General features: G+C 40.4%; 1 pseudogene across 1 annotated transcript; it reads right to left on the bottom strand.

The window, feature by feature from the left end:
- Window positions 1–3,872: 3,872 nt before the first annotated feature.
- LOC145487087 (uncharacterized) lies at window positions 3,873–16,123 on the bottom strand (annotated as a pseudogene). The gene is made up of 6 exons (XR_014049352.1): window positions 15,990–16,123; window positions 10,361–12,353; window positions 8,198–8,243; window positions 7,174–7,416; window positions 5,867–5,944; window positions 3,873–5,560 (listed from the first exon to the last, which is right to left on the bottom strand). The product of XR_014049352.1 is annotated as an uncharacterized LOC145487087 (transcript).
- Between the last annotated feature and the right edge of the window lie 5,527 nt (window positions 16,124–21,650).

Raw genomic sequence — 21,650 nt, 5'->3', positions numbered from 1 at the left:
TCCATCCGTGGAATTGCAACTGGAGTTTAACGCCGGCACAACTAACGCCTCTCCGATTAAGGCCCCTTGACCACTTACAATCTTCCCCGTTACGGCCCCTGGGTTGATAATACATTTTGTCAACCTCTACCAATAATGTTGTATTCTCCTTCCGCTTTGGCAGTGGTCAGCAACAAAAATTGCGATCTCTGGCCCGACCAATCCCGTTCCCAGAGTCTTCGTTCCCCTGACCAGCGGTCGGAAAACGAGAGCTCTAGGAGCAACCATTTTGAAATAACCGAATTTTGCCCATCCGTTTCACTGCACAGTCTGCATCTATGGCGCACGCCGCGCACGCCTGAAATGGATGCTCCCAGAGTTCTCGTTTTCCAACCGCTGGTCAAGGGGAACGAAGACTATGGGAACGAGATTGTGGCCCGACCCGATTTTCTTGCCCAGAGTATTTGTTTCGTATTCTTTGCTAATCAGATTTGTCCGATTTGACTGCATGTCCGTGAATCGAGGACGACCTGTCAAGAGGTTGCGATTCTTGGTGCTGACCAAAAGGAGCACGAGCTCTGGGGACAATAATTATCCTGTAACAAACACAAAAAATAAAATAAACATCTTAATAGACCTATTTCGATATATTTAAATTCAGCCATAAACAATAGACCTCAGTACGAGGCTCTGGGGAATAAAGCCCACAAACTCTGTAGTTATTCCCCAGAGCCTCGTACTGAGGCCTATTGACCACTCCCCTAATGGGGCTTTTAAGGGCCAATGAAACCAAATAATGAAACAAGATAAATTTCGTCATAACATTGTCAACGTTTACTGCAGAACCACTCGCCTGCGGCTATTGGTTCCACAGCCACTTTGACAATGTTATGACGCAATTTATCATCAATAAGAGGGCAGACGCATAAAAAACTGACGTCAATTTGCTAATTTTTTTTTTTTTTTGGAAAGAAAAGATTTGCGGATTCGGATTGAAGACGAATTTGACCGGAAATTGTGACTGATTGATTGGCTTATTCCCATAATCCTAATTCATTCCCACAGTGCGGGGAACTCTCAATCGACCAAGCGAGTGTGGCAAAATGAGACAGAAAGTCAAACTATTTGAAAATATCCATTGCTGATAAGCGTCATTAGCTCATTAGCAGGGTAAAAAGAGACAGCCAACCGACAAAAAGCACGAATAATATGTATACCAATGAAACATGGTGAGAAAAACTATATTTATTATATGGAGAAGAGTGTTTTACTGGGAACTAAACCACTCGTAGATTCCATACGCCACTTCATCCGGGACCCGAGTGGCGTATTTTCCGTATGTCACCTTTGTGAGTGTCGTATCGTTCAATGAAGTCACGCTTCCCGCCTTTTGCTTGTGTTGAATTGGTTTCTCGTGGCAAGAACAATATCTCACGAGTGAGCGAAGCGAACGAGTGAGATATTGTTCTTGCCACTCGAACATAAAATTCATATCTTCTCGCCACCGTGTAATATCCTCTATATATTGATAGGCGTTTACAAAAAATACAGCTAGATTACAGTTTAACTTTTTTAATGATTATATTCTTTACAGGTAGTCATGCGTTCATAAATGGGTCTCCTAAAAATAATGAACTTGATTTCATTCCTCGCTGCAAACATCGATTAAAGTACGACGTCACGAGCCAGGTATGTGACGGTTTTACGGCTTTCCTTGTAATAGACCCTTTTACAGTTGTATGCTCAGTGATCTGGCCATTGAATGGCAGCGAGGCTGGAGGTGACCTTGTTGCTCAGCAACTTTTTGGCAACTTTTTGGAAACTTTTCGTATTTCGAGCCACTTTTTTTGTTTCGAGCAAGTTTTTCCATTCTGAGCAATTTCTAGTTTTCTAGATATCGGAGAAACTTTTAGTGCTTTAATTGACCATGCTTCCATATTCTACAATGTTTCAGTAGACAATTTGTGAATTTCCTGTGAAAAAGGAACAGTTCCTGCCCCCTGGGGCAGATCATGGGCGAAAGATGCATGCAGCCGGGCTGCTAGGTCAGCGGTTTTTTAAAGAAAATACAAAATGGCGGACGAAGATTCACACTCCACTGATTCGAGTGTTTCAGGTCACGTAGGTCATTCAGATCCTCCGACAATTTTATTCGTTCATAATAGAATTTTTACTAGATTAATATTGTTAAATTGATATTGATGCGCAGTATTTACTCATACGTATTGTGAAAAAATTTATTTAGTGACGCTGGTTACAACGCAAAATTGCACAAAAGTGCTTAAAAATGTTACTTTTGTTGTACAGATAACATATTTTTGCTTCAGACCAAATAAAAGAAGAGAGAAACAAAAAAAAAAGTTTTTGCTTTTTTTTAGCAACTTTTGAGCGACTTTCGTTACAAAAAGTAACTTCTACTTTTTTTGGAGTAACTTTTGAGCAACTTTTGAGCAAATATTTGAGAAATGCCGGGCAACTTTTTGGGAAATCTCGACCAACTTGTGGCAAGCCCTAACAGACCTCACTGCTTTTGTTGTGTAAATCAAGTTGTTCTAATGCTAACTAGGTGCATTTACATGACAAAAGCAGGGGTCTCTATCAAAGCAAGGTCACCTCCAGTCTCGCTGCCATTCAAAGGCCCGGTCACCGAGCAGACAACTGTAAAATGGTCTATTGCTAATTATGGAATAAAAGGCCCGTGATTAAGAGGGCCGAGAATAAGAAAAGAGCGCCGATGTTCGTTGGATTTGCAAGACTCGTAAAACCTGTCAAATTTCTCTTAGTAAGAGTACGAAATTTGAAACGAGGAAATTCCATCAACTATCAATTAGATAGAGCGTTTTCACATGACGTTATGCCAGCCATATTGGTGTTCCAAAACAATGAAACGGCGGCCATATTGGTGTACCAAACCAGTCCTGTGGGAACTGGAACTTTTTACTTATGTAAACTTTTACTTTTGTTCCAATAAATTTGCATGGCTGCTGGACACGTGTGTGAAAACGCTCTATTCAAGTGGATCCTTAATGAACTCCTTTGAGCGACAAAAATACACTAGCAACACAAATGCACGGAAAAAAGGAATAAAATACAATATAAACAAATATTTTTTATATAACAAACATTCTTTATATAAATATTGTTATATAAAACTATCAAAAACGATCGAAGACTAGAGAGTATAAACAAACGCCTCCACTTGGCGAGAACATATGCTGGGATATTTGTCCGCGGACATTATTGTCCCGAGAAACATAGTTTTCCCAGAGCGAAGAGGAAACTGTGAGCTTTGTAGAACAGAAAATGTCCGCGAAAAAAAACCCGGGCATATTTTCTCACCACATGGAGGCTATTGTGTTCATTATCCTTCAAATATTTTTCGCAACACGCGGGTTCGTTTGAGACTTGGGGAATACCACTAGGATGTTCCCCAGTTCTAGCTGGGCATATTCAGTCACGTGACGAGTTTAGACCAATCGCGTACGAGCAAATATATTCCATAGGTTTTTAAGATAACTCTACACTATTAATCATACAAAATGCACCCGGTTTGATATTGAAACATGTATTTTCACGAGTAAACGTTTATTCCGTGAATGGCGGTTTACTTAGGTCTGTAAACACAATTTTTTTCATTCGCTTACGTCAGTCAAGTTCAGATGCAAATGACATTTTAAATCTCTTTTTTATGCTATTCCCCCGCATTAGCCTCCATTGCAAGCTAGTTCCAGTCCAATACCGAGAATACGGATATGGCCTGTGTTGATCGTAATCCGAAATTGCCTTGGTTTTGGTTTACTCGCCCATTTAACCGATAGATCTGATACCCAACGCTAAAAACAACTTGGGCACATGCGCTTTCCCGCGGTTGGCGCCCATCATGTGTACTTATTCGTGATGCAATTTCATGTGACATTAGCCCTCGAATACTCACTTAAATTAATGAAGATTCTGATCATTCAAAAACGGGTTCTATGCTACTTTAACATGCATTCCCTCACACGCTACCCGAAAAATTATAGAAATTGAAAACAAATTTATTTTGAGACAATTTCTAACTATAAGCTAATAAATCTATCGAACGATCGAACGAACGAACGAAAGAGTAAAACAGCAGATCAATCAGTTTTAATATGCCTATCCTATCCCAGACAGTTGCAATATTTTTAGACTTTCAGAAAAGTCCTTCCTCTTGTCGCTCCCTCGACCCGCATCGCGGCCTAAAACCTCGCAGCTCGCTTTTCTATTTTACCCTATATTCTTTAACTTATCTAGCGTAGAACGTTAATATTTTCTATTTCGTCACTCTCGTTGTTTTTTATGCATTATTTAACTAATATAACATGAGTAATCTGATAACAACTGATCCGCCTAGATTAGCCTAATGCTACTAGCGGGCCAGTCTTACACTTTTATTCATTTCTAAATGTAACTGAAGTAAAGTGTGTAAAAAGTGTGTGTAAAACTCATGAGGTCGACTTGTGGCAAGTCTGCAATGATTGACCAATATTTTAATTGAAGTCTTTTTCCAGTAAAGCTACGAATTCTTTGGACAGTCAACAGTTTCAGGGAACACCTACTCTCTGTTATAGAATAAGAAGGGACGCTTATTCTTGTACATTATCACCTCCTTGTTAACTTACTAAAAACGGATCACTTTAATGACTTCCCTTTTTGGGTCATTTTTGGTCTTTTATATCTTATCAGTATGAGGCTATCGGAAACAACTAAGTTCTAATACCTCCACTAATCTTTTAATAGTGCCTGAATTTAATAAATGTCATCTATTATATTTAGATATATGTTATCAACAGTCTCGACTAACCCTGGTGGCGTTACACCTACTTGTAATTCTATCGTTTTGAAACAAAATTCTACTTTTTGTTGGCCTACCACGACTTTGTAATCCGATTTTGTCATAAAAGCACTTCGCACGTTTTTTATATTCACTTGCGGCTTTGTCCGACCAAATGTGGTGGAACAGATTACTTTTTGAATAAATGAATGTACTATTGTGTCCAATTTGCCTGTGTACTTGAACACCAGGCACGTAACTACCTGCAAAGAATTGCATTTGGTTTCTTCTATAGATACAGTGTAAATTTCCCTTACTGCATCAGCTGGAGTTTCTTCTCTGAATTACCTGAGAAAACACGTGGTAGCGTGTTTACATCAGGACCAAACAAAGGCCCTACGGCCTCGTGTTTTGAACAATTAGACACTTAAAACATTACATGGCATCGCAACATAGCGTAACAAAAACATCATAAAATGGGCGCATCGAAGAATCGAGATTCACTCAAAACTGTGACTTCATACTCTACTTTGGTTAAAAAAAAAAAAACCTTTTCCTGGTTTCGAGCGGAAATACGTCTGTAGTCACCTTTTTACAGAAGGTCAGCTATCACAGGCATTTCACATCTGGTTAGCACGTCGTACAGATCACCCACAGTTATAGGGCACTGTTGAGTAGCATAAGTCAGAGCCCCGTCCATTGGGTTCCTAAAACGTGTGTCAAGAAAACGAATCTCTTCCGGCTTCAAGCCCAATGCCTCAGCAACCCGCATCCATTCATCTCCGCCTGTGACACAGAAAGACACAAATACCTCTTACTAAGTCCATAAGTCCATAAACAAGTAAAAACTAAGGATATAATGTCCCGACGTTTCGGCGACCTCATGACGCCATTATCAAGGAATGAATAAATGAGAGCGAGTTCAAAAGAGATAAGACCTGTAGATTTGAGCAGTGAGCAAAGTCGCACTATAACGACTCTGTGACAGCAGCTCTTTTCAGAACTACTCTCACCCAAACGATTTCCCTATACCACCTTAGGATATGCCACCATAAGACAACTATTCTACACATACAAAAAAGCAGCACTCACCACTCAAATTAACTGTAATACCCCACCTAATGGAAGAAGGTAATTCTTGCACGGCAAGGTGTTCGGGTAACACAGGACCTAAAGAAAATAAATTTGTTAAATGGCGCCGTAAATCACGCACACATGGACGCCTCGCAAGTCATTTTGTACCAGTCTGTCTGTTATTGCGAAATGACGGAATACACCGATTGTGCAAGAATTCAACTGTTAAGTTCTAGGACCGAGAAACACAAAAGAGTTGCTAAAGACAATGCCTCGGGTTACCTTCAGGGTGTATAGGTATGTGTCGCGCAAAGAGTATGGTTTTTTACTTAAGAATTTTGACCACTTTACCACTTTGGTCTGAAATAGCAGAATGTTCTGTCAACTGGTGCAAAATAGCTCTTAGGGTATACAACTACTGTTTTCATGTTTTGGCTTGGAAGCCAAAAAGTTCTGGGGTCCGCTCTGTTAGGGTTCGAAACTTTATTAATTTGGGTATGAAATATGGTGTGAATTTCAAGCACTAGAAGGCACACCCCTACCCAAAATTACAAGCTAGAGAACCCCCTGAGGGTATGCGAGGTAAAACTCTCTTTTGATATTTATTCAAACGTCTTCACTTGACCTTTTCCACACCTCTTTGCAACACAAGCTGGGAAAGACAACGTCAATTGTTGGACCATTTTTAAATTAGCCCTCCTATTTGCTCGTGCCGCAGCTTACGACAGCCTGCTTGCAGGCTGGTCAAGTACATTTTAAAGCTACAATCATGGACAAAAGCAGTTGAGACACTCCCCGAAAAAGACCTGTTTCGCTTAACGCGTGAGTTTTTCAATCTCCGATTTTCACATTTCGACCCCCTCTCCCCTTTTCAATGTTTTAAACACGTGACAGTGTCCACGGAGCGTATTTCAACATTGAAAAGGGCGAGGGGGGGGGATTTGGCTATCGACAAAAAATATGTTTTTTTGTTATTACGGAAGGACGCCGATAGAAAGCGTTTGTTTTCCTCAAATGTGTCAACACTTTTATCCATGATTGTAGCTAACTGGGCTCTCTCGAGGCTTACAGAAAAGCAGTTAATCACCGAATTCCAAGGAATAATTAATGATTATTTACCGAGGTTGAGGTGAATAGTGGTGGATATTTAATGAGCCGCGACGCTCAGAGGTGAACAGTGCTTTGCTAACTACCTCCGAGTTAATCAATCAGAACGTGTGTAAAGCACTATTCACTTGTGTGGTACATACTAAACACAGAGATTATCCCCCAAAATTAACAAAATAAAGGGTTGATTAAATACCTTTGCATGGAAAAAGAATTACCTGTAGTACCAGCAGGTGTTATTTCCCTCAAAAATTCCAACCCATCAAGTCGGTTCATTTCTTTAGCAACTCTAGCCAGGTTGCGTAGAAGACGCTTAGTTCCAGGCTGCGGAATTTGCAGTGATTCCTGTTCTAAGTGAAGAATGTCTAGTAGTTGAGCTATAACATCCTTTGCCTCAATGTTTCTTGATAGAAGACTTCTTAGCAGCTCACCTGGGAGGGCAACGGCGCTCTCTTCAACTTCTGGAACAAAAATTTTGTTTGGCAAAGCAGTTAATGAAGAGATATACGTTCCACGAGACTGGAAGAAATGATTAGATTGATTAATAATTCTCATCGTCTTTTTGAAATAATAATTTTGAAGTGGAGTTGTAGCAAACGTTACCAATGTTTGTCATCACTTCTGCTGCATCTTTTGTTCGAACACAAAAATAGAACCTTCGGGTAGCCAGGACGGCGATGGTCCTGATCAATCGGATTATGTCAAAGGGATACGGAGCTATTCTTACTAGCAAGTTGACAAATTAGATTAGTTTTCAAGACGATAGCTTGCATAAGCTATCTTAGATGTCACAGTACACAGTTACTTAACTTCGAATATGGTTTCAACTGAACATTGACCAACATTCTATGGTATGCATTAACAGATGACTGAACCACAGACATAGAAAGTCAAAATGCTTCATTAATTTAGCTTTCATTCATTAGCGAGTGTATTTTGTAAGTAATGTTATCCTTGTAATTAATTCATTTGTAATTAATTTTACACGACCCCACAAGCTTTGAGCTTTAAATCTTGTCGTGTTTAAATAACGGATGTGTATGTATGTATGCATGCGTGTATGTATATATGTATTTAGTTTTGAAACGGAAAAAATGAAACATTGCAACTCATTTAGGTAACGTGTTTGTGCTTGATATATTATCATAAGCTTCTGATATTACAAGTAGTATCCTAGTGCTTGTTCATGTAAACACTCATTTAATGAACAGATAGTACTCAACTGTAATAATAATGGCATACCTTCCACGGGTGTCCTAGGTCTTCCAACCAGATTTGCAGAGGCATTCTAATATTGACAGACAAACATCGTAAAAATATGCAAATATTTTCTGTTCTCCTTTTAGAAAGAGCTTCATGGTTTCTATCATAGTTACTTACTGAAGCAAATAAACTAAGGCAGTTGCCAAAATGAAGCCAGAAAAAATAGGTTTGGACGGGATTCGATCCTCTTTGATGATGGCTCAGCACTCAACCAACTGAGCTACCAAGCCAACTGGGAGCTGGTCAATTTGTGCTGAGTTCGTAATATACCAGTGAATCGATGGTAAAGACAACCAAGTGAATATTAACTACTTAATAACCGACAGTGAGGTCGTTACGGGAAAATCTCAAACTGAGGCCTTGCCGTATTGACCGAGCGATAACGAGGTCAATACGGTAGGCCGAGGTTTGAGATTTTCCCGTAACGACCGAACGGTCGAGGTTATTAAGTTTTTTATTATATGGCTCATGAATTAAAGAAAAGAAAAAGAATTACTCGAGCGGAAGTCATCAATTTACATCCGGCGATGCGCGCGTTTACCGATTCATTCATCGTCTCAAACCCAAGGCAAAACTACACAGTCAGTGAACTTCACCACTGTATAAGTACGTATTCCGTTAAAAACGCACATTTCTTTACGGCAAAAATGATTGTCACAGCCTCAAAAAGGTAGTTTAGTATCGTGGTGCAACAACTTGATGGGGGAGTTTGCTGACTTTTGTGGCGATCTTTCGGGGAAAGAAAATACTAATGCTTCAGAACGCACTTCTCAGAATAACTCGATCTTCGCATTCGCTTTCGACAACATATCTTCGCCTTCTTCATTCTGGGATTTATGGATGAACTTTTCAAGCCTCGTGAACGTCTAAAACTTCCTGCAGTTATCAGAAACACTGCTACCGACAGAAACCACCCGATTGTTTACTGATGATCCTGGAAGCTGATTTACACTTGCGTGTGTTCAAGCGAGGGAATCTATTTGATGAGAACTCTGACGGAGTTCAATATTTCGGTAAATTGTTGTGACTAAGATGATAACTTATAAGTTTCTTCGTGGTGTTCTGCTCAGGATGCATGACAGATCTGACGATGTTCTTTTTCACTAGGCGATTTTAGCTTTACTTAAGACGCGGCAAACTTTGATTGTTTTTCACACTTAAGTCTGGTAAGTCAAAAACGAATTCTATATAAACTTTATTAAGGAAAAATCAACTTTTACTTACTCGGAATTAAATTTACTTTCTCTTACTGTTTTAATCGGCTTTCATCGTTTCAATGCGCGTGAATTTTCAGAGCCGCTCTTTCTAATTTGATAATCCGTAATCGGCCCATGGGCATTACGGCAACATAATGACTGCTCGAATCTCACTCTTAGCCAGTCAGAGCGGGCGTTATATCGACCACAAGCCAAAGCCATATAATAAATGACAATTAATATCATAAATATGAACTGTGGGAGAATGATATGCAACATGAAAGATCATCGCAGTTACGAAAGCAACACTGGAAGCCATGTAGTTGCAAAAATAATGCCTGAAAAAATATCAATAAAGTTATTACCAGTTTGGTACCCCTTAATGTATGTTATTGAACAAGGTAAACTTACTGTTTTTAAGCATAAAATGGAATCAAAATGCGTACCGGTTAATGTATTACTTGCACTTAAATTCAAGAAGCATGTTAAAATGTAAACCCATCAAACACACAGTAGGGTGGGCACTGATGCTACGATATATGAATGAATGAAAGAATGAAAGACCTTATTTAAGATTCAATGGTATTTAGTTTGAAAAAAACTAATTGGGGACACTATTTACACATTAAAATATACCTTGCTACACAAAGTTAATATTATTTAGAATATAATTCGAAAAAACCTCTAGTTAATATATATATATATATATATATATATATATATATATATATATAAACAAACAAACAAACATAAATAAATAAATAAATGAAACGTGAACTCAGCATGATATAAAAACTTAAAAGATATCAAATCCATATAAAATGTAAAATAGCAGCATATATCACAGTTGTTATAATTATGTATGTAATGGGGTGTATATGGAGAAAATTACAAGTACGAGAACTGAGAAGATTGCATCTAAAAAATGCAATGAAAATCCACATACCTCTTCATCCAGAAGTTGGAACCAATGATTAAACAACGAAACTTGGACCCTGGTAGGGAGACCGAAGGCTGGGGTGCAGATGACGGGTTTTGGAGAGTGTAGCTCTGACTCTGACAAGAAGTGCAAACACTTCTCTTCCCTACACCCTTTTGTCTGGTGAGATTTGCAAGCTTCAGTAGTACCAGCTGTTGGACAACACACTGGGCAGAGGACACTCATTTCAAATTGCATGTTCTTCATCCAGATTAACTCCTGACCCATGAACTGAAGCATTAACCTAAGACGTTTACACACATCACGGGTAATCTTCACATCAAACCCTTCATTGTGGGAATCTGAAGAAAGTTGAGCCCTGTGAACAGCAACCTCAATAGAAGATGTATGACAGAGAAGGATGACAGAATATTCATCTGCTGGATGGGTGTAAAACTTGGCAAAGTTGAGGAACAACTGAGGCTGTTGTTGGCCAGGCCATTTTTCAGTGAGCCACTGAAAGAACTGTACCACTAGCCGGGGGAACAGGCTTGGGGGCACTTGGCCAGACTCAAACTTAAGGAAAAGTGAAGGAATTTTCACAGATGCAATCAGCTGCATGACATCATCTGGTGGAGGTGACATCAGCATGGATGGCACAAGGTATTCACATGATCTGCTAGCATCGGATGAAGGCCAAGGGCACAACAAACTAAACCTCTCCATAAGTGCAAGAAGACCTTCAGAGACCTTCCTTTCCGTGGGGTTCCACATATGTTCTAAAAGGTCTTCCTCGAGAATTCCTGTTGTTTCAAGTTTACGCCACAGTTCTTCAAATTTTCCCTCTCTGCTTTCATAGGGCACAATGGTTATCACCTTCCTAAAAACATCAATCAACCACTGCAAGTTTATGATGACCATCTCGTGCAATTCAGGAGTATCAATAAAGTGAAGTATAATTCTCTGGTCATGCAACATGGCCATTAGTATAACAAATTCTTCATCATTCACAATGTTGCATACTTTGAGGGCAACTTCCCTGGCTTCACCAATGGGAATCCACTTCCAGCCACGTTCACGCATGACCTCAAGTGCCTCCTCGAACTTGAACCATTTTTTGGACAACTTTGATTCAGATGTGGAAGTTCTTTAACCACTGCAAGTAATTCCGTTTTCAAATGATTTATGTCTTCTTGGCACTCATCTGCAGTTCCTGCCTTTGTGTTGTCTACCACAAAGAAGTCTTCAAGCAAATGCAAACCAGACGTTTTCTCCCGTAAACTACCATATATTTCACGGGCTAGGTCCCTAGGACTGCCTCTCTTGTAGGGCTTGTCAGCATGAGTACAAACAAAGAAGACTGGTGGCAACTTCTGTGGCAGTTTCTGAGATGCTGCACTCATTCGGGGACCTTCATCTTGAGAAGCAAAACACGATATTGATGACATCCAAAAGTCAAGATATTGCTTATTGGTTGTGTTACTGAATGTGTCCTGGACAACCTTGAACAGCCCTTGTCTTACAGAAGGGATAGCTTTGTCATCTGGGTTACGGCTTAGATTATAGACCAGAAAATAGATTGCATTCCTGGTCAGAAAAAGTGAGTTGGTGGCATAGTACACTGACTGTCCGCCAAAATCCCACAAGGTTGCATAGGTTTCCTGGTGGTCGTCATCCTTGCCAAGTACTTGTTGTAACATCTCAATCAATTGTCCTTTATCTGACACATCTTGTACAGTTAGAGAGTTGTTGCCGGAATCTGCAGCTTGATTTCGCCGTACTACCTTCCAAACTTCAGTCGTCACTTTGCAATGTGAAGGATCGACCTCCATCAATACAGTACTGTTTTCCTCTGGGTCAAAGGGCTCACCCTTCAAAGATTTCTTAAGACTAGTCTTTCCTGAGCAGCCCCGTCCAACAATCATTATGGGTACCCTCTTTAGCTTCTTTGACCCCTCTAGGAGCGCTTTATTATACACTTGACGGGCTGAACGAACTCGAAGGATTATCTCTTCAGGGACTACAACCAGACGAAAAAGACCAGTCACTATATAATTTTATATAATAATCAAATGAAAGTGCGCGCCCTGATTGGTCAATCAGCTATGATTTATTGTGCCAGTAAACTCATGGAAATTTCGCAATAGCAATAGACCACAAGTTTCTATGGTTTAGTGGCATGATAAACCACTTGGGATGTTGGAAGAACACTCGAAGAATTCGTAAATCACTCGCCTGTGGCTCGTGATTTACGAATTCTTCTCGTGTTCTTCCAACATCCCGCGTAGTTTATCAGCCTATTAACCATAAAAACTTGTGATCTATTGGTTAAATATAAAATTATTGTCTATCACATTCTGGAGTGAAATGTAACAAATTTCTAACTTAATATAATGCTACATTTCTACATTCCAACAAAACTGAGTACAACGTGGTGCTACGACTCACAGTAACAGTAACATAAATTTAGAAAACAGCCCTAAGAAAATACGCGCGCTGATTGGTTAAAAATCGTATTTCTATAACTCGATGGAAACACAGAACTAGCACGAGCTGTTGACATAATGATGGCGCGTACAAAGAGAATTTACATTTTGATAATCAAAGTTAACAAGTTGTTTTCCTTTTTTTCGTCGCAGTGTTTTCTAAAGAAATAGTAAACATGTTCTCCGTGTTTCTATCGAGTTATAGAAACACTCCAAAACCATTTACTGGATAAAGTCAAGAAATTGTAATGTTATAGGAGATTAATAAATGACACTTCTCTAATTTTTAAGTCTGTGTGTTTTCCCAAACCCAGATATTCGTCGAAGTATTTTGCACAAATTTACAGAGCCCAGTATGGAGCCGCCATGTTGGTGTACCTCCGCCACCAACATTGCGGCCGGAAAATAGTGTAAACATCTGGAACTACTTTGGCTATCTAGGCGGTTGATTATCTGTACTGAACAAACAAGCATTCACATTAGCACTTTTCCTAATACTTTAACTTCTGAATGGGCTAAATATTACGAAATAAGTATATGTTTTTCGACAAACGCGTTCGTAGCTCTATGTCACGCACCGCCATAACTCTGAAATTCAAAATGTCTCGCTTGCTTGAGAAACGCAAAAAATAACAACAACAACAACAACAACGACAAAGGCTAAGGAAAATAGATTGAAACGTTTATAGGCTGATATAGACCTTGACTCAATTCATGCCCTAAAGGCCTGCAGACGAGTAATAAGCTATCAATCGATTCCAAGAAATGCAATAAAAGGCAGAATAGCTTGAGCACATCGATTCGATTGAGTTTCGTACGACTTCAAATGCAGAACGTTTAGTTCAACTGCAATATAGCTAGTACTTCTCAGTATAACGACCGCCTGGATACACGCACTAAAGCGTCTAGTTACTTTAAGTTTACAATTCTATGAAAACCTAGAACTTAACTATACAGACAGCGTGGGAGGCCTAAGCAGTATCAATCTACAGCGTTATATCAGGATCTGTTATTCATACACTTAATTTCTGTAAGGCTTATTGATAACGTCCCTGGGGGTAGGGACTCTCCTACATCTCAAGCTACATACATACGTGTATGTGCTGTGCCAATTGGTATGATTTATGAGCTGTTTTCGCCCCTCGTGGACTGTCGCCTTGCAGTGGTAGGGGAGCTTGTGTGTTCCCTCGATCCCAAGAGCTATACCGGCGGGGAGTTCAATCTCCTTGGCAAATTCAATCATGCCGGGCAGGTCAGAGGGTAGAAACCAGACTAATCAGATGTTTGAAATTCACACCCAATTTGGTTTTCACTCGATTAATACCATGGCGAAACAGCGATAACATGCACCAACCAATGAAGAAGAAGAGAGGCAAAGATGAATTTTACGAACAGCTGCAAAGAGGAAGTGGAAAGATCACCAAGGCATGATTATTATGGGGGACGCGGATGCCAACGTTGGCCAAGACAACCTAGGTTGGGAGAGGGTGATGGGATGGCGAGGACTAGGAAGGGTGAATGAGAATGTAGAGAGGTTTGCCGAATTTTTAGCACTGAATGACCTTATTATTGGCGGAACATTGATATTCATAGAGATATTCACATGCTCACATGTACCTCACCTAATGGCCCCGACTATAACCAGATTGACCACAGCATAATCAGTGGAAAATACAAGAAGTTTCCTCTCGACATCAGAGTGATGAGAGGTGCATATGCCAACAGTGACCATCACCTTCTATTGGCAAGGGTGAAGCTGAAATTGTGAAGAGCTAAGAAGGAGAAAAGGGGAGGAAGGAAACTGTACAACACAGCAAAGCTCAGAGATCAGACAGTTAAGGAATAGTTCCATATTGAGATCCAAAACAGATTGGCTACGATTGAAGAATACATACTGTGAGAGTACAGATGCTGTTCTCGGAGAAAGGAGAAGGATCAAGTCAAACTGGATTAGTGTCCAAACATACAGCAGAATGGGTGAGAGAAGGCAGATCAAAGAGCAGCTTGGACGAGTCAGATCTGAGCGACTGAAAGAGCTGAGGAGAGAGAAGTACAAAAGAAAAGACAAGTGGGTGAAAGCAAGTGCACGAACTGACAAGTGAAGAATGATAGACAGAATTGAAGAAGCACAAAGCGCAGCAAGGAACAATAACTTCCGTGACCTCTCCCGATTGATGAAGCAGATAGTTCAGGCAAAGACAAACACAGTGACAGCTGTCAGAGACAAGTGTGGAAAGCTGCTAATGAATGAAGAGGAAATCCTCCAAAGATAGAAGGAGCACTTTGAAGAAGTGCTTAATGTAGATTCTGCAGGGAATGAATTACCAACAGAGATAACAACATCAGAAATCTCAGAGACCAAGATAAGAGGTGCCATTGCACTACTACTCTCAATAAAGTTCGACATTTTAGCCATAACTAAAACCTATCTAAGAGAGGATATTTGTGATGACGAAATTGCTATTACTGGATAAAAAACTGCCCGATGTGACTGAGACTAAAGAATGGAAAAAGCCCAGGAATGGATTCCATCAGGGCAGAAATGCTCAAATGTACGCAAGATGCCGCAATCAAGAAGCTTCATGTGCTTTTTAATACGATTATGGCTGAGCACAAAGTTCCATCAGACTGGAGAAGATTGCTCATTGTGAAAATTCTTCAGAAGGAAAATCTGACCATGTGTGACAACTACCATGGTATATCCCTCTTATCAGTGCCATCGAAGATCCTATGTAGAATTCTGATTGACAGAATCAAGAAAGGTGTAGATCAGAGGCTGCGCCAGCAGCAGGCTGGCTTCAGACAAGGAAGGGGAAATATGGAACAGATATTCACACTCAGAAACATCCTTGAGCATTGTATGAATTGGCAGGCCCCCATCTGCGTGAACTTCGTTGACTTCAGGAAAGCATTTGATAGTGTCATCAGAGAGAAGTTATGGGTCATCGTGCAAGAGTACAGCATCCCTAGTATGTACATCAACATAATCAGAAACATGTACGATTAGAACTTAAGCTGCATCCTCAAGGGCAGAAGAACATCAAACTGGTTCGAGGTAAGAAGCGGTGTTACGCAGGGTTGTGTTATGTCTGGTTTTAACTTCATCATCGTGATTGATTGAGTCATGAGAAAAACGCTTGACAAAAGAAGAGGACTGCATTAAAACTCACCACTGTCCTAGAAGACCTGGACTATGCAGATGATATCACACACTTAGCAAGCAGACACAGTGATATCCAACAAAGGATATCCTACCTTCACGACGTAGGTAAAGCAGTGGGTCTTAACATCAATTCCCAGCAAAACCAAGACCGTGTGCCTGAACTGCAGAAAGAACGACCTGATCACTGTTGGCGGCAATGAGCTAGAAGACATTGAAGCATTCACCCACCTCAGTGCAGCATTAGATAAGCAAGGCAGCACAGAAGCAGACATCAAACAAAGACTGGCCCTTGCAAGGAGTGCTTTTGCCCCGCTACAGCCCCTATGGAAATCATCAAAGTACAGCTCTAACAATAAGCTGTGCATTTTCAACACCAGTGTAGTGGCCATCTTACTGTATGGTGCAGAGATGTGGAGAATCACAGCTGCAGACATGCACAAACTGGATCCTTTTCACAGGAAATACATGAGAAAGATACAGAGAATTTTCTAGCCAAACCAAATCTCAAATGAGAAACTGTACAGGCAGACCACTATGCTGCCACTGTCTATGAAGATAAGGATATGGAGATGGAGACGTCCTGTGGAGAGACAGCAATAACATTGCCAATACTGAACTGACCTGCACACCAGAAGGCGAAAGAAGACCGGGAAGGCCACAAATGACCTGGAGGAGGAGTATTGAGAGAGAGTGGAAGGAGATGGGACGGCAGTCATGGGGGGCAACAACAGTGTCTGCGAGAAACCCTGATGGATAAAGGGCTGTTCTGAATAGCCCTAGGTGTCCTGCAGTGCATAAAATGAGAATGACTCATAGATTTTGCCATTCTACAAAAGTGTATTTACAACTATTAAGAGGCGCCCTCTGGACCAGAAAAAATCAAATTCCTCAAACTTCCTCAGATGAATGGTCTAGATAATTAATTCACAAAAATATAACTTTCAGTTCAATTCGATTCGTATTTTCGCGTGGGGCCACCATCTTGGTTTTGCCCCGCTGAGAGGGCTTTCTGCGGCCATTTTAGGGCACATTTTTAACAATTTGCCATACAAAGAAAACGATATAAATCCGGGTAAAAACCCTTTATTCGAGATAAGCAAATGTTTCTTGTCACATTGAGAGGCTGTTTTGGCAATTTCATCATCACCTGATTTTTTTACAGAATTTTAAATTTCTTCCCTTTCGGACTACTCATGAAGCGCCATAAAAAAGGCGAAGTTTAAAGGAAAATATCGCCAAAAGTACATCACTTGAGATCCCAAAACTACCCTCCACTTAAAGAGCAATGTCTCACCTGTAAAACCATGCAATAAAATTTTGGGGAAGTTAAAACTGTAAAATGTTAGAAGAAGAAGTTTAAGCTGTGCTTTTGTCAACAAAGACCGCCGTCCTAATTAGCATAATAACGAGAAAATAACGATGCACAGAGACAATAATGATATATTCCACTTAACTCGCGACATGTCGACAACTGGATGTTCCACGATGCCTCATGTTATATTTCCAGTATTTATCAGCCACATTTTCGGTGATTAGTGTACGAAATCACTCTCAGACATCGCCACGGTTAAGCAGATTTCAACTCTCCGAAGCCCGCTTCATAACATCTATCAATATTATTTGTCTTTCGTCTCATAAGCCGCCGTTTACAAAAAGTTTAACAATTTGCTGAGATCCTAACTGACCCAGGAGTCTGGTAGCAGCCTTTACAATCCTCCTCTTAATCGAGGATTTTCATCAAGAACTCGTCTAAGCTCAGTTCTGTTTTGATCTGTTGTGCACCCGCCATTATTCTACAGATTGCGTTACATTTGACAAATGCGCATTCCAACGGGTAGGGGTAGGGTGGGTAGGAAGTGAAAATGTAATCTACATTAAAGCCATTTTACGCATTTCTGTGACTAAACTAGTAACTGGCTTTCCCAGAATGATTTGAACATGAGCTTGTGCTTGCAGGCATTTTCTAGGTTATTTTTGCAGGGTAGGTGGGGGCGGGGGGGGGGGGGGACGTGTATTAATTCAGTATCAGGTCAAAAGATTATGATCTGTGTATCTTGATCGGTTTTATCAGTTCATCAGTGAGGCCCTATTAGGGGTTTTCAGGATACTGGATATTTGGGCAAAATTAATAGGATGCAAGAAATTTAGGGGAAAATTAATGGGGTAGAGCATGTTTAGATCAGATAAAGCGGGACAGTTGTGTCTTTCGCTGCCGAAAGTGCCATCAAATTTTGCAAAAGACAACAGACTGACGAATAGTGCGCAGGAAGTAATGGTAAGCGACGTTTTATTGAAACTCCTTACATTTTCTTAGCCGTTTCACTTTTTCATCAGAAAAGAAAATGCTCAGAAAATTACTGAAGGGCAGTTAAGGACGGTGCCTTCTTTTTTGTGGGCACACGGTCTGTGCATTACGTAAGGAATGGTTTAAATGCCGGGCGCGCGCTTGGGTTGGAACTAGTGACGTAAATAACTACCCTACCAAGTGTGCATTATCGTCCCCAGAGCCCACGATCCTTCTGGCCTGCTGGAGGGATCGAGAGCTCTGGCCTGGTGCAACACCGGAAGTCAGCGATTCACGGACTTCCCGTCTAATCTGACAAATCTGATTGGCTGAGAATACGAAACGAATACTCTACGTATGCTCAGAAAATCGGGTCTGGCCAGACCTCTCGATTCCTGCCGCGGGCCAGAAAGATCGTGGGCTCTGGGGACGAGAATGACCAGGCTTTTATCGTATCCGTAGAAAAAATCATACTGAAATTCAACTGTAGATGGCATAATGCGCGCGCAACACAACTGCGAGAGACGTCAATGTTTAACTTACTTGGGAAGTAACAGGAAAAAATGTAACGGACACCGACAGTTTTCGAAAGGATGAAAAAACTCATTTAACTTTTGAAAGAGGGGTGATTACAGCTACATTTTATGGTATGAATCGGAAGTGGCAAGCCTATTGAACAATGCATTAGTTTTTGGCTGTGAGGAAAAGTTATGTAGACTGTATTTTGGCTAAGCCAGAGGAGTTCTGTCCAGGGAGGCTCAAAGCTCTGTGGCGACGATTCTGTTATTAAATACATATCAAAAGTGGTTTTATATTACCACTAACCACGTAGCTAGTTTAAAGATGTTTTTTAATATGTTTAGTTTTCTGCATTTAGAGGCGAACCTTAGGAGAATCTGTGAAGAAATATCTTTACCTTTCTCTCAGAAAAATGCTACCGTCAGCAGTAACTAATTATCTCGGAAAAATTAATGACTACACCAAGTTTTCTATGTGGATTGTAATAACCCTGGCTAAGATCTACTTTTTCCACGTTTTCTTAATCTGGCGGGAACACGTTTGTATTTTGTAGGCACCATTCATTATTAGCCTAAGGCACCCCACAGCCGCTAATGTCGTTCAGTTCTGTGATGGAGCACAGCTTCATGTCTGCACAAGACTAGTTTTCAACCCTATGCAGGGCGCTTTAAAATACCCGCATCTATCAAGCAAAGCACTAATGTTCACGCTTAGCTTTTTAAAGACATTATAGATGCGTTTAAGGCACACAAGTCGCCTCATCTTTTGTGCTACAGTAATCGCTTCGAATTTTATGGCCGTCTCCTGACCCGAGAAAAACCTTTCTTCAAGGTAATTTTTTTTTGTTTTTCAATGAAACGAGTGGCCTTTTTGGTCACTTTCAGGGCCCAGCCTTTAGGTTTAATTTCTTCAGCAGGGACTGGAAGAGTAGAATTTGCTATGACAGGGTAAACACCATGCACGATTGTCGCTATATCATATTTTGGCCTTGTCAAGTAGGGTTTCCCTTTCAGGAACAAGTCAATATGAACCGTACTGTAAATTGTTCTTCAGTACTTTTCTAAGCATTTCCTTATCTGAGACAAAAGTGGAACCGCTTAGAAAAAGGAGTTTCAATAAAACGCCGCCTATCACTACTTCTTGCGCACTACTTGCCAGTCTGTTGCCTTACGCAGCATTTGATGGCATTTCCGGCAGCGAAAGACACAAGTATAATGCTGAACAAACAAACAAACAAAAAAAAACAAGTAAGAGGCTTTTTATTGGAGTTCTATCCGTATTCTATTTGTAACAAATACAAATTCTCATCAAAAACTAACGGCTGTCAATGAGATTAGGATAGTTGTCTACAAATATAGTGTGATATGTTGTGCCTCGATCTCTTTGCAGACACAAAGGTTGTCATGTAAGAAATTCGTGTTAAACGGTACAGAATTCGGGACACATTTGATTCTTTTTTATTTCTCCAGCCCAGTCTTTATCTATCTATTCAGTGTAACAAGTGTGGGCTTCGAAATCACTAACAAGGAGCTGCGTTACCTAACCTCAAAACCCCTAAAATCTGATACAAAACTTTCATATTTCACCGTGATATAAGTACTAAGATCCCAGAATAAATGCTTATAGCAGTTGACTTACTTTTATTTTATCCTAAATAGCAGACCATCGTTGAGGCCCCATAGTGGGAGGAACGGAGGAGGGGGGGGGGGGGGTCGGTGTATCCCTTATCCTATTAATTTTTGTCCTAAATATCTTGTATCCTGTTAAATCCAGCTCAACGATTTCCTGCTCAATTAATATCCTGTTTTATCTGATCTAAACATTTTCTGCCCATTAATATTTCCCTTAATTTCTTGCATCCTATTAATCTTTTACCCAAATATCCAGTATCCTGAAAACCCCTAATAGGGCGTCACTGATGAACTGATAAAACTGATCAAGATACACAGATCATAATCCCTAGACCTGATACTGTCTATCGTTTTCTTTATCTTTTTATTATTATTATTATTATTATTATTTTTAATACACGACACCGCCACCCACCCCCCCCCCCCCGCCCCCACCTACTCTGCAAAAATAACCTAGAAAATGCCTGCAAGCACAAGCTCATGTTCAAATCAGTCTGGGAAAGCCAGTTACTAGTTTAGCCACAGAAATGCGTAAAATGGCTTTAACGTCGGTTGCATTTTCACTTCCTACCCACCCTACCCTTACCCGTTGGAATGTGCATTTGTCAAGTGTAACGCAATCTGTGGAATAATGGCGGGTGCACAACAGATCAAAACAGAACTGAGCTTAGACGAGTTCTTGATGGGAATCCTCGATTAAGAGGAGGATTGTAAAGGCTGCTACCAGACTTCTGGGTCAGTTAGAATCTCAGCGAATTGTTAAACCTCTTGTAAACGGCGGCTTATAAGAGGAAAGATAAATAATATTGAGAGATGTTATGAAGCGGGCTTCGGAGAGTTGAAATCTGCTTAACCGTGGCGATGTCTGAGAGTGATTTCGTACACTAATCACCGAAAATGTAGCTGAAACATACTGGGTATATAACATGAGGCATCGTGGAACATCCAGTTGTCGACATGTCGCGAGGTAAGTGGAATATATCATTATTTTCTCTGTGCAACGTTATTTTCACGTTATTATGCTAATTAGGACGGCGGTCTTTGTTGACAAAAGCACAGCTTAAACTTCTTCTTCTAACATTTTACAGCTTTAACTGCCCCAAAATTTTATTGCATGTTCTTACAGGTGAGACATTGCTCTTTAAGTGGAGGGTAGTTTTGGGATCTCAAGTGATGTACTTTTGGCGATATTTTCCTTTAAACTTCGCCTTTTTTATGGCGCTTCATGAGTAGT

The sequence above is a fragment of the Orbicella franksi genome, chromosome 5 (genome assembly GCF_964199315.1).
Source record: "Orbicella franksi chromosome 5, jaOrbFran1.1, whole genome shotgun sequence".
Lineage (NCBI taxonomy): Eukaryota > Metazoa > Cnidaria > Anthozoa > Scleractinia > Merulinidae > Orbicella > Orbicella franksi.
This window is presented reverse-complemented; position numbering and strand designations above follow the sequence as displayed.